General features: G+C 37.5%; 1 protein-coding gene across 4 annotated transcripts in view; it reads right to left on the bottom strand.

Annotated features, from left to right (window-relative positions):
* FBXL17 (F-box and leucine rich repeat protein 17) overlaps positions 1 to 15,696 on the bottom strand; it is a 459,233-nt gene that overhangs the window by 175,505 nt on the left and 268,032 nt on the right. The window lies entirely within an intron of this gene.

The raw sequence follows: 15,696 nt of genomic DNA, 5'->3' as shown, positions 1-15,696 counted from the left end.
CATCTGCAAAGGGTGAGAGTTTGACTTCTTCTTTGCCAGTTCGGATGCCTTTTATTTCTTTTTGTTGTCTGATTGCTGTGGCTAGGATTTCTAGTACTATGTTGAATAGCAGTGGTGATAGTGGACATGAGATCATTCTTTTAATCTTAATAAAATACTTAATGTCTAAAAGAAAGATGCATTTTACTTTCAAACTTTCCATACACAGAACTTTTTAGTTTTAACATGTACATTGTACATACAAATAACACATACAATAAATATCCTTAAATATTATTTTACACACATGGTTGTTTATCTGTTAGATAAATAGCTCAAAGTAGAATTCCAGGTCAAAAGGTGTGCACATTTTTTATTTGGAAATTACTGCCAAATTTTTCCTCATGTTTTATAATGGTAAAAACTTGAAATTCAAAAACACAATATGGCAATTAACCCTTTCCATGTTGTGAGTACAGAATGATTTATTATGAATTTTTAGAGGAGGAAGACAATTCAAAATTAATAAATTTTACTTCTACTTACCCTCTTGCTCTCAAAACTAACAATTCAAGGTATATATTTGATTACAGATCTAGAAAACAAGGCATCAGTCACATGGAATATACTGCCTGATAGACAGGAAAACAAGAAAACTACCTGGGTTTGAATATGAAAGAAAAGATTTTAAATCTGGGTTTTAAAAGAGTCGCTTTTTCCAGTAACCTTCAAGTTGCAGGGCAAAATTCCTCTCAAGCAAGAGGTGAAGAGAAAAAAGAAAAAAATGAGAAAAGTGAAATGAAACCACCAAGACTCTTTGAACTAGAAATCCTACAGTTACCGATAGGTCTCATACAAGGAAGGGACGGTAACCAACGGAAATGCGTACAGTACCTGGGGAAGGAATGGCTTCATAAGGGGTCAGAGGACTACTGCAGGTCAGGTTTCTCTCAGGGATTTTCACTTACACCCTTCCTGATAAGAATATCTTCCAAACACTAAGAAGGGGAAGGGAGGAAGAGAAACTGGGCAGACCTTGGCTCTGAAACTCAAAATGCCTCTCCTGAGGACAAGGGAGATATCATGACATTGATTATAAGGAAGGTTATGAAATCTTGGAGATCACTCAGAGTCTGCTAACTATTACTGTTTATTATTAACTAAGTCACTATGCTGGCCTATGAAAGTAACATTTTAAATCTCCAAGATAGGGTGCCTGGGTGGCTGAGTCGTTAAGCGTCTGCCTTCGGCTCAGGTCATGATCCCAGAGTCCTGGGATCGAGTCCCACATTGGGCTCCCTGCTTGGCGGGAGGCCTGCTTCTCCCTCTCCCACTCCCCCTGCTTGTGTTCCTGCTCTCGCTATCTCTCTCTGTCAAATAAATAAATAAAATCCTTATAAATAAATCTCCAAGATATAATAACCATGAATTTATGTAATATATATGTAAACAAAATATATAGACTATCTTTTAAATCTTTTACTTAAGAAGTTTGGGATATATATGTGGCATGGTCTAATACATGGATATGACCCCACTGCTTTATCACATACTTAAAGTAAAAGCATCGATCATAATAATTATAATTTCCATTCTAAAGTGACTTCAAACAACTTGTATAAATCTTGGGAACTATAATCTTTATATATGAATTTTCCTGAATAAAGAAGGATATAAAATAGGTTTCAAGTGTATAATTTGTATCTAAAATTTGAGGATGGCGTCAAAATATTAAAGTGTCCTTTTCATTGTGTATCATTTTGGAAGATGAACAATTACAATTATCTCCCATTTTATTATCTGCTTTACAGACTTGCATATTTTCACAAAGCTATCACCTGTTTTATAATTATAGTGTTTACCTAAAGTAGGATTTAAGAATTTCTCACTTTTATTCTCAATTTTCAAACACAACATATATGCTTTCAGAGTATGATTTTCTGATTAGTATATGAAAGTAAATGAGATAATTATATCTTAAATAAAGCACTGGATCTTGAAAATAAGCTCTGAGCATTTAAGTGTAAAAGCTAAATAACAGTTTAAAGCAAAAATATATTTTACAAATGGAATTATTTAGTTTGTCTTCTGAAAAATGAATTATTAATTTTCTTATATCTACAATAATGCAAGGTCACGGTATCCTAGAACTCTGAATCTACACTATATTTTAAATAGACGTCCTAAAAGAGATAACTAGCCTGTATCTTATTGAATAGATATTCTAAAAGAAATGTGGTGGATATCATTAATAATTTACGTAACAGAACAACTTATTATAACCATGTGGGGTTTTTATGCACTAACTACATGGTATATCTGAGTCATGTGAAATAGACAGTATCTACCTCATATCATTTTATTGTTATATATGTACTTTTAAAATTTTTCTGTCCAAGAACATATACGTCATTGTATTCCTATTAGTAGGCACCAAAACTTATGAATGGTAGAAGTTCAATAAATGATCACACAATGAATACTGAATAAATGAACTGACTATAACATTTAATTTTCAGCTAAAACATGCATAAGCACTCCTAAAATAAGTGGTAAAATGAGAAAAAAATACTATTATACATGACTAGAAAACAAAAACTTAAAGGAATAGTTATATTTACTAGAAAATTAGTTCCTGAGCTTGAGGGTGTCTAGATCACACAAACCTGGGAGCAGTCTCGCATTGTAGGAGCTTCTTAATATGTTTTCATAAATTTTATTGTATAAAATTCTAACTAAGACTACTATACATTTAGAGTCTAGTTTTTTCTCCGTAATTTTGTATTTGATTTCTTAAGGGATAGAGGGAAAGTTATAAAAGTGACAGGCTCCACAAACTCGGATCTGCATCTCCATCTTTTCCTAACACCCCGAGGACAACTTAACACAAGAATTGAAACTAAACCAACATTTGGGCAGGTAACAAAGATTTAGTTTACATTCATAAAGAACTGATACTGTTTGCTGAAAAATCAAAATAGGGCCAATTCTAAGTTATGGGAGAGCACGGTATTCTGAAATATACTTTATCATCTAACCAGTCATGTGAGATTTCAGTCATGTATCAGCATGTTGTCTCAAACTGCAGTTTTCTTTTCTGGTAATTATGCTTGGACATTTATTGACAGTTAACAGCTGCTCTAGTACTTCACTTATTTTATTTTGTGTGTTGACATTTCACATTTCCTCATATTTTCAGATAGCTAAGAGTACTTGAAGAAAACACTTCGATATTACTTCTTAAATTCTTTGTTTCATTCAACATGTGATAATATAAAGTTGTTGACTTCTGCCTCTATGATCTAACATCTCATTTAAAAGTATACAGTAATTAAAATACACATATAACATTCAATTCTCAGTTAAATATTTTGACACACTTATTCTACCAAAATATCTGAAGTCAACTATCATGAAAGCATCATGAAATACTTTGAGTCAATGATGTTTTTGTTAAAGCTAGCATACAAAAAAAGTTCTCTTTACACCAATAAAATATAAATACTCCTAATTGCTAACAGACTTTTTCTGACAAGTGTTAGCCCAAAATGAATATTTACAGCCTATGCTGAGCAATGAATGCCTGGAAAATAGCATTTACAATGGAAACACTGACACAGTTTTAACCAAAAACAAAACAAAACAAAACCCAAAACACAAACTTGAACATTCGTGCTAGCTAATGGGGTGATTGGAATACTCTTGGCCTTGGAATAATGTAAGAAAATATTTAAAGAACATCTGATTCCACTGAAAATAAGATCATTAGATTTCTCGTAAAACAAATGCCTGAAGGTGTGTAATATTTTACACACACACACACACATCATGGTCTACAGCAAGAAATATTTTGATCCTTTTCATAGGACCTTTTGTTATTTGGGGAGCAGAAGCTAAGAGAAATAAGAAAAATTTAACACAGAGAACATGCCCTAAAATTTACAACTGAATCATGTTTACTGCAGGTATAACATCATTTGCTTTTCCTTCTTGTGTCATGCTATATCTATATTAAATAAGTGATTCTGTATTTTAAAAGGGGTATCGATATTAAGGATTTAAGAACTTAATTTAACAGCTTGGCTATTTGGGAATGCTTGTTTTATTCTGAAAATAGAAACCTTAAGGACATACCTTTTTTAAGTCAAAGAAGATAAGGAATATGAGTAATGTCTGTATATAAAGAACGAATAAGGGAAAATCAGTTTTAAAGGATAATTTTGTGTAATCTCTGTTAATGTGCTTTTGTATACACACCATGCCAACAGTATGTATACATAGAAAATAAGAACTCATAGGAGAAAGTCATGAAAATTATTCTCATTAAAAAGCTAGATTCTATAGCCTGTAAATCAGGATATCACAGAGGTAAACTTCCTGTTGATCCATGGAGGAAAGGAAGATTATTTTTCCTGCACCCTCACACCCCACCCTGGACTGGTTAGCATCCATAAGGAAAAGTGTCTTATTTTTCTTGGTTTAGAGGGTGTCATGTCCCATACAGCCAGAGGAAGAAATGAGAACTGATGACTCCTTACATGTATCTTTCTAATTTCAAAACCTTCCTCATGCAGAAGCCTAAAACCAAGTCAGGAACAGATACACTGTCACGATCTACAGAAACTCTCCTAGAAAGTATATATATATATATATATATATACTTATATAATAACTGATTTTTTTTCATTTCATCTTCTAGACCACTAGCTATAATTACATTCAAGCTATTTTGACCACAGTACTCCAGGGGTCAAATAACAAAACTAATCTGTAGCATATTCTTACAAAGAGAATTACCTATATATGTTAGTTGCTTGATTCTTCCTCTATTGCTGTCCTAAGATGTTTTTTTAGACATATGGCATATATTTCAAATTAAAATATTATGCATTAGAACAGCATATTAAGTAGAATTACTTCTCCAGATAACAGATTTGTAAATGAATCTACCAATATTGGAAATCTCAACATACGTTGATATGTTCCCCATGTCATTCCATGACACCCAGTAAGGTCCTGCAAAGCCAAATTTGGCAAAAGATTCAGTAACACATCTAATCTTAAGGCTCTGATCAGGTTAACAACGGTTTTCGTCAGGACTACATTCATCTTCATGAAGTGTGGCTGTCTTTGAAAACCACTGTTTGGTTCTGAGACAGTAACTTTTAAAGATACTCCTAACAGTTCTTCCCTATTACTAAAAATCTTATCTTTCATGCTAGCAAATGCAAAGAGCTTTTCATGATAGCATGAAGAAAGAGATTGCTATAAAATGAAAACTGAAAAATTATACTGTTTTTAAGTCACCGACAGGGCTTATTTCACAGGGGTATACTTCATCACTACGAATGCTTCGAACCCATCTCACAAGATGCATCTGCTTTCCTGTTGTCGTTTCTACTGCATAAATCAAAACAGTACTCATTAGTGTAAATTCATTAGGGTAAACCAAACCTCAATCGCAAGGATCTCAGCATTTTTGAAAACATAGATATAAAGATATCCAAATTAATGTCACTTAATTAAAAATATATAGTTTGCTTTGGACAGTTTTTACTAACCCTGATCCTTATTATCTGGACTAGTGAGATTAAGATAATTTAGGGCTAAATAGTTCCAGAGTGCAGCAGAGCCTTTAGGCCTTCTAAAATAGAGAGGCCCAAACCCATAATACCCACTACCATGTAACTACCACTGGGAAATGCAATTTTAATTTGCAGCAGGATCTTTTTTTAAAGATTTTATTTATTTATTTATTAGAGAGCAAGCGAGAGATAAACAGCATGAGAGAGGAGAGGGTCAGAGGGAGAAGCAGGCTCCCCACTGAGCCGGGAGCCCGATGTGGGACTCGATCCCAGGACCCTGGGATCATGACCTGAGCCGAAGGCAGTCGCTTAACCAACTGAGCCACCCAGGTGCCCTGCAGCAGGATCTTAAGGAAACACTTTGGTATAAATAAAAGTGAATCCTTAAAAAAGAAAGAAAGAAATTTAGTAATTTTGCAGATGAAGCAGATAAGGCACTGCCATAAGACTTTTCTTTTTAAAACCAACCAAATGCAGTTTCTTGATGGAGAAAGAGCTATCTGAGCTAATTAGAATCCAAAGCATCTTGAGATAAAATTTCACAAAATAAAAGATCAATTCGGGAAAGTATTATATGTTCCTGAGCTACAAAGAGCACTACCACCAATAGGTGGCACTGCTGGGACAAATCCAGTGGACTCGCTCCAATCCCCAAAGCATAACTTGGCTGAGCTGCCAAAACACGCATTTTAACATGCTGTTTTGAAAGTAGAAATGCAGGCACTAAGGTTTTCATGATCCTACTATACTCAAATGAAGTATATCTGTATGTTTTCAGGTAAAAGACAATGGAGCAAAATCTGTAACAGGCATTACCTGCTTTAGGACTCAGAACATCTGAAAAACAAAACTCCATTTGTATCACATGTCGCACATGTAGACGTGAAACTAGACCAAAAACTTCACTACTGGCATCTCCAGTTGTGAGGATGACTTCAGCAAAGTGCATGGTTTCCTCTCGGTCCAGTTTCAATCCAGATCCAAACTGACACCAGTCTGATTCCAAGTCACCTTCCTCATCCACAACTCCTGTGAGTAGGCGCGTGGTGAGGGTTATTCTGTCCTCTTCGAAACTTGCTTTGATGTCACAGAGGAAGTAGCTCTACTTCTTTCCAAGCCTAATCTTTTTGGTCCCCTGGTGATACTGTGATTTATAATACATACATATTTGGTCTTCCTCTCTGTTTCTAGCACAGGGCCCCTAAAGCCCTTGAAATATCCTAAGTGGTGAGGGAGATCAAGGTGCCTTTTGTTATGTTAATGAGGTGGTTTTTGGTCCTGCGCCCAAGGATGGGGTCAGGGTGCCAGGAGAACCAACCCTGTGCTTAGAGGGTTGTAACTAACTTTCTGTCATTGCTCCAACCCACCCCTGGGAGGGGAAAGAGGCTGGAAGTTTAATCTATTCCCAGTGGCCAATGGTTTAATCAATCATGCCTATGTAATAAAGCCCCATAAAAGCCCCAAAGTATGGGGTTTGGAGAGCTTCCAGGTTGGTGAACATATGGAGATTTGGGGAAAGTGGCCCATTCAGAGACAGCATGGAAGCTCCTTGCCCTTTCCCCAGAACTTACCCTCTGCATCTCTTCCATCTGCTGTTATATATCCTTTTATATATCCAGAGTTATATCTTTTTATAATAAACCAATAATCTAGTAAATAAAATGTTCCTCTGAGTTCTGTGAGCCACTCTAGCAAATTAATCAAACCCAAGGAGGGGGTTGTGGGAATCTCCAAGTTACAGCCAGCTGGTCAGAAGCACAGGTAACAGCTGAGCTTGCAACTGGCATCTGAAGTAGAGGGCAGCTTCGTGGGACTGAGTCCCTAATTTATGGGATCTGATGCTACCTCTGGGTAAACAGTGTCAGAATTGAGTTGAACTGCAGGATACCCAGCTGGTGTCAGAGGCTTGCTTGGTATGGGAGAAATTCCCAAACATTGAAATTGATGATTGGAACCCTTAGCTGCTCATTCCAGACCCAACCATTTTTTTCCTTCTTATTCCTCTCTCCCAACCTCAGTCAGCCTTTCTCTGTTTCTGTGTTTCTCAAATTCTGAAAGGAACATCCCTTATTCTATCTGACTGTGAAATCATTATCACACATTTTCCCCTTCCCTTCATGATTACAGGCCAAATCATTTAAACTTGCTGTCACTTCTTGTGTCATCTTTCATTTATTCCTCGGTACATTATAATTCACTTTCTATCCCCTACATTTTAGAGTACAGCCCCAGTAAAACTGCTTATCATAGGATTCCCTAAATCAAAAGTCTAGATCAGAATTTCATCTTAACACAACTTCCATAATATCCAGATTTGCCAAATACCTCATTCATGAAACCATCTTCTCTTGGACAGCATCAGATCAGTTCTTCTCCTATCATCCTGATTATTTTAAGTTTCCCAACACAATGTTGGAGGTGTTTCCTCAGCTCCCTTGAACAGAGTGACCTCACCTATTCCAAGTGATGGGTATATCACTCTGCCTGAATGACTCCCAAATGCATCCTAGGCCCTGATCTTTATTATTAATCTTTATGCCTGCAACACTTGTCTACACAGACTTAAACTGAGATTCAACTTTTCTAAAACCAGTTGTCTTTTTCTCCTCATACTTTAACCTAGCTAAAGTTTTAGAGAGCTCACTTGACAAAATGAAATGAGTTAAGAACTGAAAAAAAAATCTTACACCCCCAAATCCTCACAATACATTGTGTACATGAGAGAGCTATTACTACAAATTCAAGTATGAGCAACAGCAAGTCAGGAACAGATACATTGTCACGATCTGCAGAAACTCCCCTAGAAAGTATGACAAGGAAGTCCTCAGCCATATCTTGATCTCAACCACTAATAACACTTTTTAACTCATTCCTCATTAACTCTTTTGCATTAGGAACACTTCAAATGTCTAAAGGCAAGCTAAGGGGCACTCAACTCTCTCGACATGAAATATGTTGCTTTTAGCAGAAAGATGATATGGAGCGAAACAAATAAAAGGACCCCATCTCAAATGAAAAAGATAAAGGTATATAGGATCATGTCCATAAAATTATTGAAATACATATGCTTATTTTATGATAGCCTTTTTTCACATACACATAGTTTTGCTTCAGTAAGAACATTTTTAGTCCTATGTCAAGTTACAAAAGTTAGAATGCGAGCAAGGCTATATTTTAATGATATTTCACAGTAATAGCTGGTTAAATGGCACAGTAATGAGGACAAAATGAAAAATGAAAAACTCTGTGTGTATAACACCAAATCTAGGAGAAACTACACTTAATGGATAAAGATTGAACTGTACTGGTTTTGAAATTCAGACCTAAAGTGGAGACAAGGGGTGAAGAGAACAGTATTTTAAATAGTTATTAACACCTTGCTTACCTTCTGTAACATCTATGAAGACTCGAGACACAAGTAAAATGAAAGAAATGTTACTCATGAATTTAATTACTACCAATTATAAGGTATTATCTGTAGGGGCCTAAATTGAAGTCAAAACCTAACATGAAAAATATTCTACATGAGGAAATGAAAGAACCAAAACTGAAAAATAAATAAGTAATTAACCTGTTCTACCTGGAGGGCTCAGCAGATGACAATGACAAAACAGTAACAAGGCTTTATATTTATAGCATAAGCAAGTTTCCCCCTAAATCCAACATGTTAAGGTCCTTATTATAGAAAGTATTCAGTGCTATATTTATAATGCATTTTCTATACTTGGAATAACATAGATATAAATTCTTACTGAGGATTAGGTCAATCTCATGAAACTAGGCTCCAGGAGTTAACTATATTTAGCTAGGAAAGAAGTAAGAAAAACAGAGGGTACATTATTACAATTTTATGGTAATGTAAATACTATTGGAAAAAATTGGTTAATATGAAAATTTTTGCAGTTTCTATACATGTTTTATAATAAGTCATTATATGACCAGATCATACAAAATCAAGTAGATTTAAATCCTTTTCTTGCTAGAAAAAGAGTAGGACACTGAAAGCTCTATGGTTGCTCATTCATTCACTCCTCATCCAATTTTTACCTATTACCCATTAACTGCTAGACTTGGTGCTAAGTAATAATGAAGACAGTACCTCTCCTCACAGAAACAAACAAAGGCCATGCAATATGGTGAGTGTCATCACAAAGGTTTTTTGTGAGGGTGCTGTGGGAGCCTTGGGGAGATGTACCTATCCCAGCAGGTCTCTCTTATTTAATGTGAAGGAAACTCAATTAGAAGTAGGCTGGATGAGGCTCTCTGCTCCTCCCTGTTCAAAAGACAGCTGCATCTTCTGGTGCAGGGCCAGCCACCTCCCTGAGACATAATGGTGATGGTCGGAATAAACAGATTTGGCCATATTGGGTGCCAGGTCACCAGGGCTGCTTTTAACTCTGGCAAAGTGGATATTGTCACCATCAATGACCCCTTCATTGACCTCAACTACATGGTCTACATGCAAATGGCAAATTCCACAGCACAGTAAATGCTGAGAATGGGCAACCTGTCATCAATGGAAAGCCTACCTCCATCTTCCGGAGCAAGATCCTGCCAACATCAAATGGGGTGATGCTGGTTCTGAGTATGTTGTGATGTCCACTGGGGTCTTCACCACCATGGAGATGGCTGAGGCTCCTTTGAATGGTGGGGCCAAGAAGGTCATCATCTTTTGCCCCTTCTGCGGATGCCCCCATGTTTGTGATGGGCATAAACCATGATAAGTATGACAACTCTCTCAAAATTGTCAGCAATGACTCCTGCACCACCAACTCCTTGGTCCTCTAACCAAGATCATACATCACAACTTTGGCATCATGGACCACAGTCCATGCCACCCCTGCCACCCAGAAAACCATGGACGGCCCCTCTGGGAAGTTGTGGCGTGATGGCCATGAGACTGCCCAGAACATCAACCCTGCTTCTACTGGCACTGCCAAGGCTGTAGGCAAGATCATCCCTAAGGTGAATGGGAAGCTCACTGGCATGGCCTTCCATGTCCCCACCCCCAATGTGTCAGTCGTGGACCTGATCTGCTGCCTAGAGAAGGCACCAAATATGATGACATCAAGGAGGTGTTGTAGCTGGCATCAGAGGGCCCCCTCAAGGGCATCCTGGGCTACACTGAGGACCAGGTTATCTCCTGCAACTTTAATAGTGACACCCACTCTTCCACCTTCGATGCTGGCACTGGTATTGCTCTCAGTGATAACTTGGTCAAGCTCATTTCCTGATATGACAATGAATTTGGCTACAGCAACAGGGTGCTGGACCTACGGTCCACAAGGCCTCCAAGGAGTAAGAGCCCCCTGAACTACCAGCCCCAGCAAGAGCAAGAGAAAGAGACCCCTCAGCTGCCAGGGAGTCCTTGCTCCAACTCATCTCACAACACACTGAGAATCTCAACCTCCACAGTTTCCATTCCAGACCCCTGAAGAAGTGGAGGGGTCTGGGGAGCCCTACCTTGTCATGTATCATCGTAAAGTATACTGTACCCAGTCAAAAAAAAGTAGGTTGGATGAAACGCCAATAAATTGGGTTCTACACAAAAGTAAGGTATATTCAGGAGTGACTGGAAGTAGGGTTACTGAAGTCCCTTTCTCTGATTCTCTTTCCACTTCTCTCTCTCTAAACTGGCTTCATTCTCTCATAATCATTTTGTCCACAACTCAGAACCACGGCTGAGGAAGCTCTGGGCCCACACCCTTCTATCCTTTGCATTGGAGTGGTGAGCTTGAGCCATATTTACAGTTGATCCAGAATAATCACTCTCAGGAACACTACCTTAGAGGTCCAAAGCCAAACACATGTGATTTCTGGGAAGATGGCAGAAAGTGAACAGCAAAGTTCACATGGTTAGTCCTGGTTCAGGAGGAATTGTACTTCCTGGACATGTTTACTTTTAGAAAGCTGGGTGCTTCCCAAAGAAACTTTTACTGAGTATGGTTGTTTAGCTGAAAAATAATTTGTATGGTAACAGGGCAAATTGATCCTGAAACTCTCTCTGTGAGGGTCCTTTAAGAATTTTGGATATATTACTGAAACAGGAAGTCTCAAGATATAATTGCTGACTCCCGATTAAAAATAAAATATAAATAGTGTATTTCATATTGTTTGATGTGATGAAAGCCATAGGGTGGAATTTCAGTGCTGTTAAAGACAAGACATTCTTTACCTGTATTTTAGTCGTCTGTATTATACAAGGACCAGAGAAGGTCATTAGAGAAAAATAAAATAATCTCAGACTCAAAAATCCCATCATTATTAACCTCTGTTTGAAAAAGTTAAATGTGTAATTATAGGCTCACTGGGAAAACATAACCAACGTGGTTAATAAAAAACTGTATGGTTATTTTGTGGGTGCAAGCAATGAGGTTTTAAGGATTCTCTCACAGGGTGGTTAGAAATGGCAAACTTGTGATGTATTTCAGGTTGCATAAAGCAGGCCTGTCTCTTGTTTACTACCCAGCAATTGCAATGGGCCTAATTTACACAACAATTACTTAGAAGTAACTCCTTTGAAATGTATTGTGTGATTAATTGACTTGGCTTCAGGAATGCAATGTTGTTTCTACATTGTTGTTCACTTCAACCTAATGCCCCCTAGAGCACAGATCCAATTAAGAAACAAGGCAGGGAAGCAGATATTAAGTGTAGTATTTCTATATTACACAGCACTTTTGTATAGGATTGAACACCACCATCTACTGTCTGCAGGCACTTGATTTATTCAGTGCATCCTTGTGACACTGGACGTATGGCTCATGGAAATGAATAGGACTTAAAGTAAATATCTCAGAGAAAAATTGAAACCAGATAAATTTAACTTATTAAGAGATACTTTTAAAAATGAAAGCCTAAAGGGAAACAAAAGCAAAAATAAATAATTGGGACTTCATCAAAATAAACAGCTTCTGCACAGCAAAGGAAATAACAAAACTAAAAGGCAACCTATAGAAGGGGAGGAGATATTTGCAAATGACACATCTGGAAAGGGGTTAGTATACATAATCTATAAAGAACTTATAAAACTCAACACCCAAAAAACAAATAATCCAGTTAAGAAATAAGCAGGACACATGAATAGACATTTTTCCAAAGAAGACATCCAAATGGCTAACACACACATAAAAAGATGCTCAATATCATTCATCACAGGGAAATACAAATCAAAAATACAATGAGATATCACCTCACACCTGTTAGAATGGCTAAAATTAACAACACAGGAAACAACAGGTATTGGTGAAGATGTGGAGAAAGGGGAACCCTCTTAACAGTGGGAATGCAAATTGGTATAGACACTATGGAAAACAGTGTGGAGGTTCCTCAAAAAGTTAAAAATAGAATGACCCTGGGGCGCCTGGGTGGCTCAGTCGTTAAGCATCTGCCTTCGGCTCAGGTCATAATCCCAGGGTCCTGGGATCGAGTCCCACATCGGGCTCCCTGCTCGGCAGGAAGCCTGCTTCTCCCTCTCCCACTCCCCCTGCTTGTGTTCCTGCTCTCGCTATCTCTCTCTCTCTGTCAAATAAATAAATAAAAATCTTTAAAAAATAAAAATAGAATGACCCTATGATCCAGCAATTGCACTACTAGGTATTTACCCCAAAGATACAGATGTAGTGAAAAGAAGGGGTACATGCACCCCAATGTTGACAGAAGCATTACCAACAACAGCCAAACTATGGAAAGAGCCCAGATGTCCATCAACTGATGAATGGATAAAGGAGATGTGGCATATATATACACAATGGAATATTACTCATCCGTCCAAAAAGAATGAAATTCTGCTATTTACAATGACATGGATGGAGCTAGAGTGGATTATGCTAAGCAAAATAAGTTAGTCAGAGAAAGACAAATACCATATGATTTCATTCATATGTAGAATTTAAGAAACAAAACAGACGAGCCTAAGGGAAGGGGGGTAAAAAGGAGAGGGAAGCAAACCATAAAAGACTCTTAACTAGAGAGAACAAACTGAGGATTGTTGGAGGGGAAGAGGGTGGGGAATGGAGATTAAGGAGGGCACTTGTGATGAGCACAGGGTGTTACATATAAGTGATGAATCACTAAATTCTATATGACGCCATATGTTAACTAACTGGAATTTACATAATAACTTGGAAAAAAAAATAAAAATAAAAGCCTAACTACAGTTAAAACTTAATTTTCTCACAGAAATAAAAAAGAAATGATCTGGCCTAAGAATTATTCCTGTGTATAGTGACAGTAGAATTTTCTTCTGCCATTAGATGTCTCCAAACAAATTGGCATCGGGAACAATTTTTAAATTTCAACAGGGACTTGCACTTCCCATTCTGCTAAGAAGAAATCATCCGCTTTGTTAGTAGAGGCTAAATCTGGAATCAGCAGTCACACACCAAATGCCATGTCACACAACCTTTGCATTTTGAGAAGTTAGGGCCCTGCCCGCTAAGACTGCCTCCTCTAAGATAAAAACCATGTAACAGTCATGGGGTTTCCTACGTTCAGATAGTATGCGAGCTTTGCCTGGCAAATAATGTCCAAGTCATTGCCCAGGCCCTGCTCCATCTGTACCCATCCAACTTCCCTCCCCTTTCTCCCCTCTCCAAGTAACTTTCCACTCTACCTGCTTAAACTCCAGCTCTCTGTGGACTGTAACTTCATCAAGAAGAAAAAGCTAAAGGCCAATTCTCAATTCTAGAGACACCTTGAGGAAAGAGGCTTCCTGATAGAAGAGATCTCCAATGTTGTTACCAGGTGAGAGCCCCAGAGGGTGAGAAAACCTGACACTAGGAGGCACACAGGCTCAACTCTATTCTACTTCTATCCCTAACATCTGTCCTTGGAAAGGATAATGTCTCAGAGCCAGTTAAATATTTACATATGAGGACACGTGTAAAATGTGAAGGGCTATAGAGGATTTCTCAAAGTTCCCTCTGGTACCAAAACACTATTTCTACTGCTGACACATAGAAAGAGCAGTGGTTCCATCACATTCTGCAGGCTCACAATGCCTGGTTCAAATCTCACCTTGGGCACTTCCTGACAACAGATGACTGGTTTCTCATATCCAAAATGGTGATACAGTTCATAGCATTTTTATGAAAATTAAATTACTTAGCATTATCAGTAAGTGCCTAGAATAATGCCTGACACATATTAAGTGCTCAATATATGTTAGTTGTTCTCATTGTTACTCTAAACATTTCCAACCAAAGACAAGTGCACAGGAGCCACGTGACTATGCTGCCTGTTTCAGAGTAGACAAAATTCCACATAGTAGCAATTTCTTCTACTTATTTCAAGTTTTCTTAATTCCAGTTTCTTCTTTTAAATTTTTTTAAAAATATTTTATTTATTTTAGAGAGAGAGAGAGCACAAGCAGGGGCAGAGAGAGAGAGGGAGAAGCAGACTCCCCACTGAGCATGGAGCCTGACATGGAGCTCATTCTCACAGCTCTGAGATCATGACCTGAGCCAAAACCAAGAGTTGGACGCTTAACCGACTGAGCCACCCAGGCGTCCCTCTTACTTCCAGTTTCAGAAATATTCCTTCAAAATCTGCAATGTGCTCTAAGAACATAAACTGCAATGACAACCCACAGCAATCTATAAATTCCTGTTTGTAAAACATCAGAATAATAACAATAATGAAAACAAGAAGATTATAATGATAGCATCATTGTTTTGTCTCCAGTCTCTTTCTTAAAATTTATTTCCCAACCTTTGATAAACAGATCAGTTTTATCTTTGGCCAAAAGTAATAAGAAAATATTGTGGAACAAAAGTGGAAATACCTGAATTCTTGCAATGCCTAGTAGGAAGTAGAGGCTTTCAGCAGTATCTGGATAATAAAATTTGTTATTTAAAGAAATATTGCACTTGTCAATCAGCTATTTGCATTTGTTTAGGAAGGCAACATTGCACATCAGTACTGCTGAAATTTTATGGAAGTAATCATTAACTTGTCTTTGCCCACGACTGAAGGTAGGGGGGCGATACATGGGAAAACAATGGAAAATATAATCCCATAATAATGTTTAAGAAGGTATAAAATACGAAAAATCTGTAAATGGTTGAAAGCATCCACCTAATGACTGTTTTTGGAAGAGGAAAATAAAGCAAGAAACACTAGACCCCTCTCC

The sequence above is a fragment of the Leptonychotes weddellii genome, chromosome 7 (genome assembly GCF_054177405.1).
Source record: "Leptonychotes weddellii isolate Sample4059 chromosome 7, ASM5417740v2, whole genome shotgun sequence".
Lineage (NCBI taxonomy): Eukaryota > Metazoa > Chordata > Mammalia > Carnivora > Phocidae > Leptonychotes > Leptonychotes weddellii.
Note: the sequence above shows the minus strand (reverse complement) of the source record. Positions and strands in the feature narration are given on the sequence as shown.